This window comes from Caloenas nicobarica, chromosome 7 (genome assembly GCF_036013445.1).
Source record: "Caloenas nicobarica isolate bCalNic1 chromosome 7, bCalNic1.hap1, whole genome shotgun sequence".
NCBI classification, from domain to species: Eukaryota; Metazoa; Chordata; class Aves; order Columbiformes; family Columbidae; genus Caloenas; species Caloenas nicobarica.
In genome coordinates, this window is record NC_088251.1 from 28410451 (window position 1) to 28420827 (window position 10377).

Consider the following 10377-nt stretch of genomic DNA (forward strand, 5'->3'; position numbering starts at 1 on the left):
TCATCACAGGCACTTTCATTGAGAACTAAACTAATTTTGATAGATGCGTCCATGTTTCTTAAGAGCATATGTCCTATTCACCCACTCAGTGCAGAGCCTGCTTTTTCTTTTTTGGTTTTTGTACCCCTCATAAAAACTTTAACTGGTACCACAGAAGCCAAGGCTGCACCCATGAGAGCAAGCTAAACTTGAAGTAGTCCAAAGCAGGTGTACACCTCTGTTTTAAGAATTGCTTATTGCGGTTTAACATAAATTATAAGTTTATTCCCAGCAGATGTTAAGCCTTGCAGATAAAGACATTGCCAATTATCAGGCAAAGTGAAACAACACGGGTTTCAATGCAGAGTGTTATCTGACATTCACTACGCAGGCAGATGGGAAGATTACGATGTGCCCACAGAGCAGCTCACATGCAAAGGCAGCCAGGGATCATTGTGCCCTCAGTGTGCTGGCAGAGCTGCTCTTCAGCGTTAACGTATCTGACTTGCGCCAGCCCAAAGGGGCCATGTTAACTTCAACAGGACAGTTTTGTTAATCAGAGTAATTTTGACTGAAACAGGTTAGGAGCCTTTCAGAGGAGCTGCTACTCCCATCCCATGAGGACACTGAAGGTTACTTCTTCCAGCAAGATTTGGAAAATAACGTATTTCTGCCACTTAGGTACTGTTATTATCCCACGTAGAAAAGCCCTTTGAGAGTCATGCTTAGCCTGGAAGGGATGTATGAGGAAGCTTGTGCTGCTGCAACCAGCCTGGTATTTATTGCAGACCTGGTTGTGCTCACTTTGAAGTCAATTGCAATATTCTATGGCTTCAACTAGGGTCCAGGTTTGGCTCACTCCTAGCCGCTGAGGCTGGATAAATAGAGGGATTCATACAAAGTCCCACAGCTTTGACGCTGCATTCATAAACAGAGAACTGCACCAGCTATGGCAGCATATGGAGTATTTTATGGACAAGTCAACCTTTGTACGGAAACCTCACTGGCTACCATTTTCAGACAGGGAGTGAGGTGTTTGCTTAACATATTTCATTTCTGGAAGTTTTTCCACAGGGATGATAACCTCAGAGCCCACGCTCTTCGGGAACTTCGGCTGGTGCAAATTGCTCTTCCTGAAAAAGCTGTTATGGACAGCACATGTTCTTGTAAGCAACAGAAAAAGATATAGTGCAATAGCTTTGGCATCATGCTTTATCAGTAAAAATTCATAAAGTTGCATAACACCACCATTAAGGAAAAATTTTTGGTAAAACCAAATGATTATAATTAAGTTACAGATTAGAATTTTTAATATATTGGAAACATTTTGTAAATGGTTAAGGTGTATCTTTCATTTTCAGTGGAATAAGGGGAACTGTTAGTAGAGCCATGTGAAGCTGATGGATTAAAGCCTGAGACAAACAAAGACACTGATTAGAGAGACTAGTTTTGATTCAAGCTGTGAATTTGCATGAGTATTGTGGGAATATTTATAAATTTGTTAGAGAAGGGTAGAATTTTGAAGACTGGAGACCTTAAAACAGGAAAAGAGATTCTGCTGAAACTGAGTCAGTAAGAAATCAAACCCCTGTATTTGCCTGTGGATGTGCCTCTGACTAAAGGATTTATGCTGTTCCATCAAAATCCCAGCTAATATGTAGTTTTTCTGGTTATGAAAACCTATGATAAGTGATCCAAGTGTAAGCAATATAGAATAGCCTGCTTGGAAATGTAGGCAGCCCAAAACAAGAGCTTCGACTTCTGTAGGCATCTTGATGGAGTCTGATTTCCCACACTGCCTCCGAGGCAAAAAACCTGCACTGGTGAAATTTTGTTAGCAATAGGAGTGCTGTGACTAAGGCTTTGCTACCGATCCAACACTACGTTCTCTGACTGTTGGGGTTCTTACCTGCTCTGCTTCTCTCACACCTCCACAGGGGAAAGGGATTCCTGATGCTCTTAGAGAGAGGGACACCCGTGTCTCCACTCTGGGAGGAAGACACGTCTCCATTCTTGGCAGAAGAAAGCTGACGGCAAGGGCCTTACTTCTTTGTACAGTAGACCAGTGAACCTTGTCCCCTGCTTTGTTCAACCTGACAAAAATCATTAAAACCAACTAATTTCATGGCACTTGTGGGCAAAAATCTAAGACTGTGACACTCACAAGAGCAAGTACATGAAGAAATAATAATGGTTTCACGTTGGTCATGTATTTTAGACACACGTGTGAAGGAATTGCATGGCACAGATATAACATTTTCTGAAATATCAAGCAGGATGCATAGTAGGTATTGTTCATGCTTTTGATAGGTCCCTCAAAGAAGTGGCTCAAGATTAAAACAGACAAAAAACAACCACAAAACCAGAGATCACCTGTTTTGGTATATTATGTTTCTTTTCCCGGGGATTTGTACAGTTATGTAGTCATAAGTAACACAAGTGAACATTCAGGACATTAAATACTAGTAAGTCATTCACTTGTATTTTATGCAAGGATGTAGAGCTAGCTCCAGCAATATATTTATGTAACTTCTTGACCCACTATTTCTTCCTTTCAATTCTGTTCAATACCTAATAGGTGGTTGGTTCATACAAGTGACAAAGGGTAATCTGAAAAGTGCCAATTTTTGTCACCCCAGATGTATAAAAATATACAATTACGTAAAATACGGAAAGCATTTTCAAAAGGATGGCATGTCAATTTCTAAGTTACAGAGCTAAACGTTACTTGCACTTTAAATTATTGCTTCCCTTAGAGTTTATTAGCATAAAAAGAGATGTTAACAGGAGCTTCACATAAAGCCCACTTCTGCTGGCCTCCAGCAGTATTACATCTGATACTCCCACAGGGAAGCTCACAGTATAGTTGCTGCCAAAAAGGGACAAGGCCACTCTCTCCTTTCCACCCTTCACTTCCAGCCAGGCTTGCTTTGATCCCTGCTAGATCGGCTTTGCTGTAGCATGGATTCCTACCAGGAGGGGAGATCTAACAACCTTCCAACTAGGACTCTATCTTTCTGACACATTTTTTCTGAAAAGTACATTAAAATGGTTTACTGGTAAAGTAACGGTTATGTCATAATTTGACTGACTGCTTCTCTAGAGCAGAATATAACTGCAGCAATTTTCCTTAAGAGTTCACAAAAGGAAAGCTATGCAGAAACATGCAGTATAGCGTACTATATGACATGTATTTATTATATGTATATTATATACGTACCTTTTAAGGCTTGTTTTCAATCAGCTCAGTTTAGGAAACCTAAACCCAGATTGGAATTGGAACAACTGCCGTGCACACCATTCCCAAACTAACCGCAGAAGCCATACTATGCAGCTGATACAGAGAGGAAAACATGGATAGTTTCTTCGGTCAAAATTACAGGACGCCTGCCAGCAAGTTTTAATAACTAATTTTTGTTTAGTCTTTAAGGTTTTAATATCTAAACTAGTATTTAGCTGGGTTAGAACCTCCAAACCTCATGCGTTAGGCATGCATTTTGAACTGAGGTTTACTTTTACTCCTATTAACAACTGTCGTTCTGTATAAGGATTTCACACCAAGTGCATGTGGACAGTGATGCCACAGCCCAGGTAAGACAGCAGCAAATGAGGTCTAGAATCCTTGGTGTTGGGATAGGTGAGAGTATGCATATCATCTCAAGCACGGTCATACTGCTTTCTGACATTAAATTGACCCAGTACCAATTCGTTTGAAGAGAAGTCTTTGTGGGAAAACCCACAAAATCACAGCAGCATTTCCTGCACGCACTGCATTTTCCTAGTGCCTCTTCCAAACTTCAGTTCCAACATCATACTTTTTCAAGTGGATTTGTGCCATAACAGCACAAAACCAGAACCAAGTGATGGAAACTAGTATGTAATTCCATACAACATCTGCACCCGTGATTTCCCAGGTGCTGTCTTCCTTTTTCCGTATCCATTTTTCAGCATTTCATTTCCATCACTAAAATATTCCATTGTTGAAAATTCAAAGATAAAATACCTGAGAGTTTACACACTAAAAGCAAGCAGAAACTAAGAACGAAATGAAACAAAAAGACTCCAAACAAACGAAAAACCAAACACAACAAAAAAACCACCCCCAAAACAAGAAACACATTTCTGTGAGTATTATAACACTGTCTTTCAGGCCGCCAAGGAACCCAGAGTACGAGCCAGCCTGTGGTTTATTTTTGGGAGTGCTAGCCTGGAACCTGAGTGATCCAGGTTACCCTACAGGCTTCCTGCATGAACTTGGTCAGGTTCAGATCCTCTGAAGATACAGGTACATACAGACTACGTTGATTTTGAGCCCCAAGAAACTGATATGCATCGTTTGCCAACTCTCCCTTATGAGAAAGGGAGCTCGCTCACAGTTGTTCTGGGTTATAGTTCACTTATTTACAGTCCGGTTAGTTGATTGGTCTTTTGGAAAGATAGTCTCCTAAATGCTTTCACTCTGTGTTAGCCAACAAAAGGCATTCATTTTCCTTCGTCGGTTTTGTTACTACTCCTGAGCATTCCTTAGATTTTCTACTTACTTTTTTTGCATGTGGTTTCCAAATCATGCAGTTTGCAGCTCTTCTGTGCACCTGTGTTCCTCCTTCATAACTGGCCTTTCAGTTAAACCAGCTCCCTGCAAAACAATATCATGTACTTGTATTCCTCTCCCCTGCTTGTTCCTCTGCAGGCTCTAGCATATTTAATGATATTTAAGAGGCAGCATTCCCCTCAACCTGTGTTACACTCGTGAGAAAATTGTACCACTTAAAATCCACTGCTTGGAGGCAAGCTTAGCTGAACTGATTTCTGCAGTCCAGCTTCATTTTCCCTGTGCATTCCTGTTGCAATGGGAGATGTCAATGTTTAAGGCCTCTGCATTGCCCTTAGTCCGAAAGCAGGTGGTACAGTGTATGGCGCGACTTATGTATGCTGAGGAATGCACCACCACAGCTGTTTCACAAACTGAACCACAATTTGTGATGGACTGTACTGACTCTGTTATCAAAGGGCAGCTACCCGAGACCTGTGTAGGATCTTTGCTGAAACTATTTTCTTGCACATATTTTTGCATTTTTCCCAAAACGACCATGCTGTGAGCTTTGATCTGTGGGCCTGTCTATCTGAATGCCTTCCACTGTTACTAAATTCATTCAAATTAAGATAAGAGCTAATTCTACGCTCCAGGCTACAGAAGTTATGGAGTGTTGAGCGTATGTAAACCATTATCCTTCACATGCAGCAGAATACAGTCTTGAAATAAACAATTCCATCAAGGAGTAACAGATGGAAGTGCTTTAGTTTCCATTTTGTATCAACACAAACTTGTCATTAAACTCCTAAACTTTTACAATTGGATAGCTCTGTGTTTTACTGCTTGGTGTACCTAACCTGGCTTACTTTGGCAAGCTGACACAACACACCCTCATAAAAGTCACTAGCTCAGCCCTTTGCAGGCTGGGTTTTCTACAGTCTGTTTAGACTTTCTGCTTTGGGTTGTATCTTGTGCGAAGTTGAATTCTGAACTCCAATTAACATCTAATTCCAAATAATAGAGTTATATAACAGGAAAAGGAGCTCACAGGAACAGGCTGAGCTGGCCCTGGCATGCACACCCCACCTACACCTGCAGAGTTTAAGCTCCCAGTATGGGAAAACAGGTGAATATTTGGTGGTATTTTTAAGAACTTGTCAATTGGGTGGCTAGGAAACCCATCCGAATGGGTTCTAAATCAGCCATTTATCCCTGTATGTCAACCGTGGCAGTCTGCAGTACCATTATGAACTCTCTGCTTCATCATCATAAATTACTTTCCAGCCCCACAATGTTTCTGGGTGGAAATTAATGACATAAACACAGATTACTACCTTTTTTCCCCTTTGTTGTCTCCAGGAAATGGAGGGTGAAGCAACTCAGGCAATCCGACACTCAGCAGTATCACGGAGTTTTCAAATCAGGTCAATAGTTGAGCAGTGAATTTCCTCCTCTTGAGCAGAAGAAAAGCAAGGTTCTCTGATAAATTCACAGGAAGCTGAAGTGACCCAACCATACACTGTATTTCAACAGCACATTTCACAATATTACTTTTGCATTTTTAGTTGAAGGATATTTGGTTTGCAGCAGAATTTCTGAGAAAATATAAACCAAATCTGAGTGAAGACAGTTTTTCTGGCACTTCCTGTGCTCCATGGTAGTCTGCACAAGGCAGGGGGCTTGTACTAAGCTGGCAGTAGGTAACTACAGTGATTATAACAGCTGTTGTTCCCTTTAAGCTGTATTAAATTCATGCTGTTTACTACTAGTCTTTCAATTATTTTCAATAGCAAGGTATTGCACTGCTTTTCCTCTTACTCAAGCACTACCACTTTCTTTGGCATTTTCCATACTGCAAGCGCAGATCGAAATATTAAAGACTTCCATTATAACCTGTATGCAAACTGAGAAAGCATGAGCTATTACAAGTACCTACACCTACAATATCAGAGACTTACCAATCCAAGATCTTAAAGGCCTGCAATGCAAGGTTATGTGTGTTATTGGTCACTTATCAAAGATCTGCAGTTGGCAGGTGGGTCTCTCAACTTTGAGGAGTAACCCTGAAAGGTGTCCCTGCTCAGGGAGAGATCACTGCCATGCAGCTAGCTGCTGAGCAGGGAGAGCTCAAAAAAGGCTCACTCAGGCTGTCATATTTATAAAATAAAATGGTTGGCTTGTAGTCAACTTACATGTGATGGAAAAGGTATGCATGAGATTCCTTGTACCACAACTTTCTTTGTTCCTTGACGAATGAGTCTTGGAAGAACCAGCTACTATTCATGTGTTAATCACATGGTTGTGTTCCAGTATCCAAACTCATACACATCCAAGCTCACCAGGTCGCCCTTTTCTTTGAGGGTTTTCAAAGAACGGGTTGGAACTAGAGAAGGTCATGGCCTGCTCACAGTCTAAGACCTTTACCTCTTTTGGGGCCTGACCCAAACTACTTGTACTTTGGTCAAAGAGTCAAGTGCATCTGTCACTTCTACTATTTACTACACTTCTAATAATTAAGCTAGCTTGTGTACAATATGCTTTAGATCTAAACTAAAATGTTTCTTACCTTGCTGTAGATATCAGATGCTGGGCAAGGGATCTCTTAACCTTGAGGAGTAGCCCTGAGAGGCATCCCTGTTGAAGGGAAGACCACCACCACGCAGCCCACTGCCATGCAGGAGAGCTCAGCAGGCTCTGGGAGCTATGAATATTTGTAACATAAAGTGATTAACTCGTAGTCAAACTAACCTTTCGCGTACGTGCAGGTGTGCAGCCATAGCAGCTTTAGTTTCCTGTGGCCCCAGCTGAGGCTGGTGCTGTTAGCTCCTCCTGATAAGGCATGACCAAAATTCCTTAGGTTTCTGAGAAAATACAGCTTAGCACAATTTCTCAAGGTTTGCACTACACGGCTGGCTTCAGCCAGGCCTATTTGTTGGTGATGCCTGAACCAAAGTACTGTTAACTCAAGAGCAGGTGCACCCATTACACCATACAGTTTGGGAAACAATTCTGGAAAACAAATATCTCAGTTCCATACTCTTGTCTTACAGCAGCGTTTCTATGATTACCTCCTCATCACTTTGCACTTCTACCAGAAAAAGAAGATGGGGTTTGGCATCACTCATTCACAAAGCTCTGTTTAGCCTTGATTCTAGCTTGGGCACCTTACAGCTGCTCCTGTCAGGCCATGCATCCACAGCTTTTCACCTTTACTGTACTGTTCACTAGACCTGAACCATCTCCCATATCTTCTGCTCTTCTCTCCTCACCTTTAAATCCTTTGTTAGGGTACACCATACTGAACTATCTTCCTATTCCCTCATCTACTATATGCCCCTCTTTCTTATTTGTGTGGTGATTTTGTGGGGTAAGGAGTGCCTATAGCTTATGCATATATTAAGTGTGTCAAAACAATCATGGAGCTGAAAATACTCAGTGAACATCAAGATCTGGGTAATTTTGTCTCAGTATAGGCCTAGTATGTGACGTTAGCCTGTCTGTGCTTCAGATTTCCTTCCCTAAAATTGGAGATAAATATCACTCCTCTATCCTCAGTCTGAGGATAAACCCAAGAGTACTTACACATAAGGATAAATATAATATGTATAGAATCATTCTTTGTAATTATTAGTCAAAATTGAGAGGCTTAATAGAAAAATTCCCAACAGTACCAAACCACAAAGTTCAAACTGTAACCTGTCAGACCTTCTGATCATTGAATCTAAAGCCCATGGGGTCATTTGTGCAAAGCAAGCTGTGAGGGGCTCCTTCACCTCAGTAATAATACAGGTCAGCATCTCCTCAAGCCATGCCTCCAGCTGCAGCAGTGTCCTGCTGTGGCAAAGCACTTCTTTAGGGCATAACTCTTGGAACATAATAAACTAGGTCTCATACGTAGAAGCAGCATAATCTTCCTATGACTCAGCCCTGACTCACCCAGGAGCCTTTCCCACATTGAGGGAAAACCACGTAATTCAAGCCATCTTTAGCACAGATGATCTTTTACCCAAGATTGCTCAAAATATTCTGTGACTATTAAGAAAAGCAAGCACTGAAAGATTGCCTTTCATAGGTGTCCCAGCCACCCAGGTGTGCACCCTTACCACAGACTACGGACCAGATCCTGAGAGAGCTGGATGGCACAGTGTTTAACTGAAACTGAATAAAATCAGTTTTATGTTGTCAGGATTGCCAGCAGTGAGGCAGTATTTCTATAAAGGGAAGAAGGTAAATTCAGATCTAAAATTAGAGGGTTTTTCCAACAAACGTTGCCTGGGTAGCTGATACTTTCAATCAGGACACACTTCTTTCCTTGCCTTTGAATTGCAGGGAGCGGGAGTCTCCTGGTGGCAATCGAGCGGCAGAGCCGCGCAGCACAGGGCGGCCGTGCCGCATCGCACAGCTCCGGTTTGCAGCTTCACCTGCACCCCAGCAGCGTCCTCGCACCGCAGTTCTGCGCTGGGAGCCAGGGAACACGTGCAGAACACAGGATCAGGTGCGATAGCAATTCACCCTTGCCAAGGAATTCTTCTCTCTTTCCTTTTCTCTCCAACTCAACCATTCCTAGATGGTTATAATTGGCCTCCAACTCTTTTTTGCTTTGTTTTGCACCCTTCACCCTTACTTTAAGCCCCGCAAAACTTCTTTGATTTAAGTTGTAAGAGTGGGAGCCTCATTATATCCTGACCAAGACTTGCGTTTTCATATTTAGGAGCAATATGAAAAACAAACAAACCAACCTTTGTTGATTTTTACAAAGCAGCTTCCATCTGCATAACCTATTATCTGAGGTGGCCCAAAGCACAAAGGAATAACAGCTCAATGCTAGTAGATATGATTCAGACCTTCAGTCTACTAAAATACATTACATGGGGAGTCAGAGTCCTCTCCTGGAAACAGGGAGAAACATTTTGTCTTTAAATGGTTGTGCTATTTCGCCTCTACAAATATTTAACACCCACAAATATGATCCACTGACACTCCCGCTTCCTTCAATTTTAATTTAATCCTACAGCAGGGAATGAAAAATATGTTTAGAGAAAATATTGTATGCAATGCTTAGATGCAAATAGACCAGAATTATGGAGGTGTCAAAGTTTACAGTTCATTAGCAGGTTGTGGGTAGTTGGGTTTGGTTTTTTGAATCTCAACTGTGTTAATCAAATTGCTGAGATTTCACAAAATGCAAGTATCCCAGGAAGATATATGCACACATTGATTTTTATTTTATCTTATATTTACACATAGGTTTGCCAATAGAGGGAGTCCTTTTACTATCTACCAAAACTTCATCGAAGTGCAAATTCACAGAGGTTTCAAATAATGATTGTGTCCCTGCTGTGCAACTATCATTGCACTAACAGCAAGAACGAAAGAGGTTTGCAAAATAAAGTCACCTCAGGGCATTTAGCAGATCAAAACATGGGGTAGTATCAGCAATCCAATCACTAGAAGTGCACTGGAGAATTCAAGTGGCCGTTTGTGTCATTACAGCACTTGCATCTATGGGCACAGCTATGAAACATCTACGAGAGTAATTACTTTTAAACATATTGAGAAGAATTATGTCAGGTAACTATATAGGTCCCTTCTGTTAGCAAATCCATGTTTAACTGTAAAACTCAGTTGAGTTCTTTCCTGATGTTGTAGTCAGAGCTTGTCAAACAACAGCTATTCAGTTAACCCCTGCTACAGTTTGAAAATTAAAAAAAAAAAAAATAAAAAAAAAATCTTTCTTCTACGTTGCCTTTTCATTAGAATATTTTGCAATTTTAATCACAACCAAACTAACTTGTATACAGTAAGACCGTACCAACGTCACTTGCTCTTTCATCAGAATGTGAAGCAAACTTTCTTTTGAACTA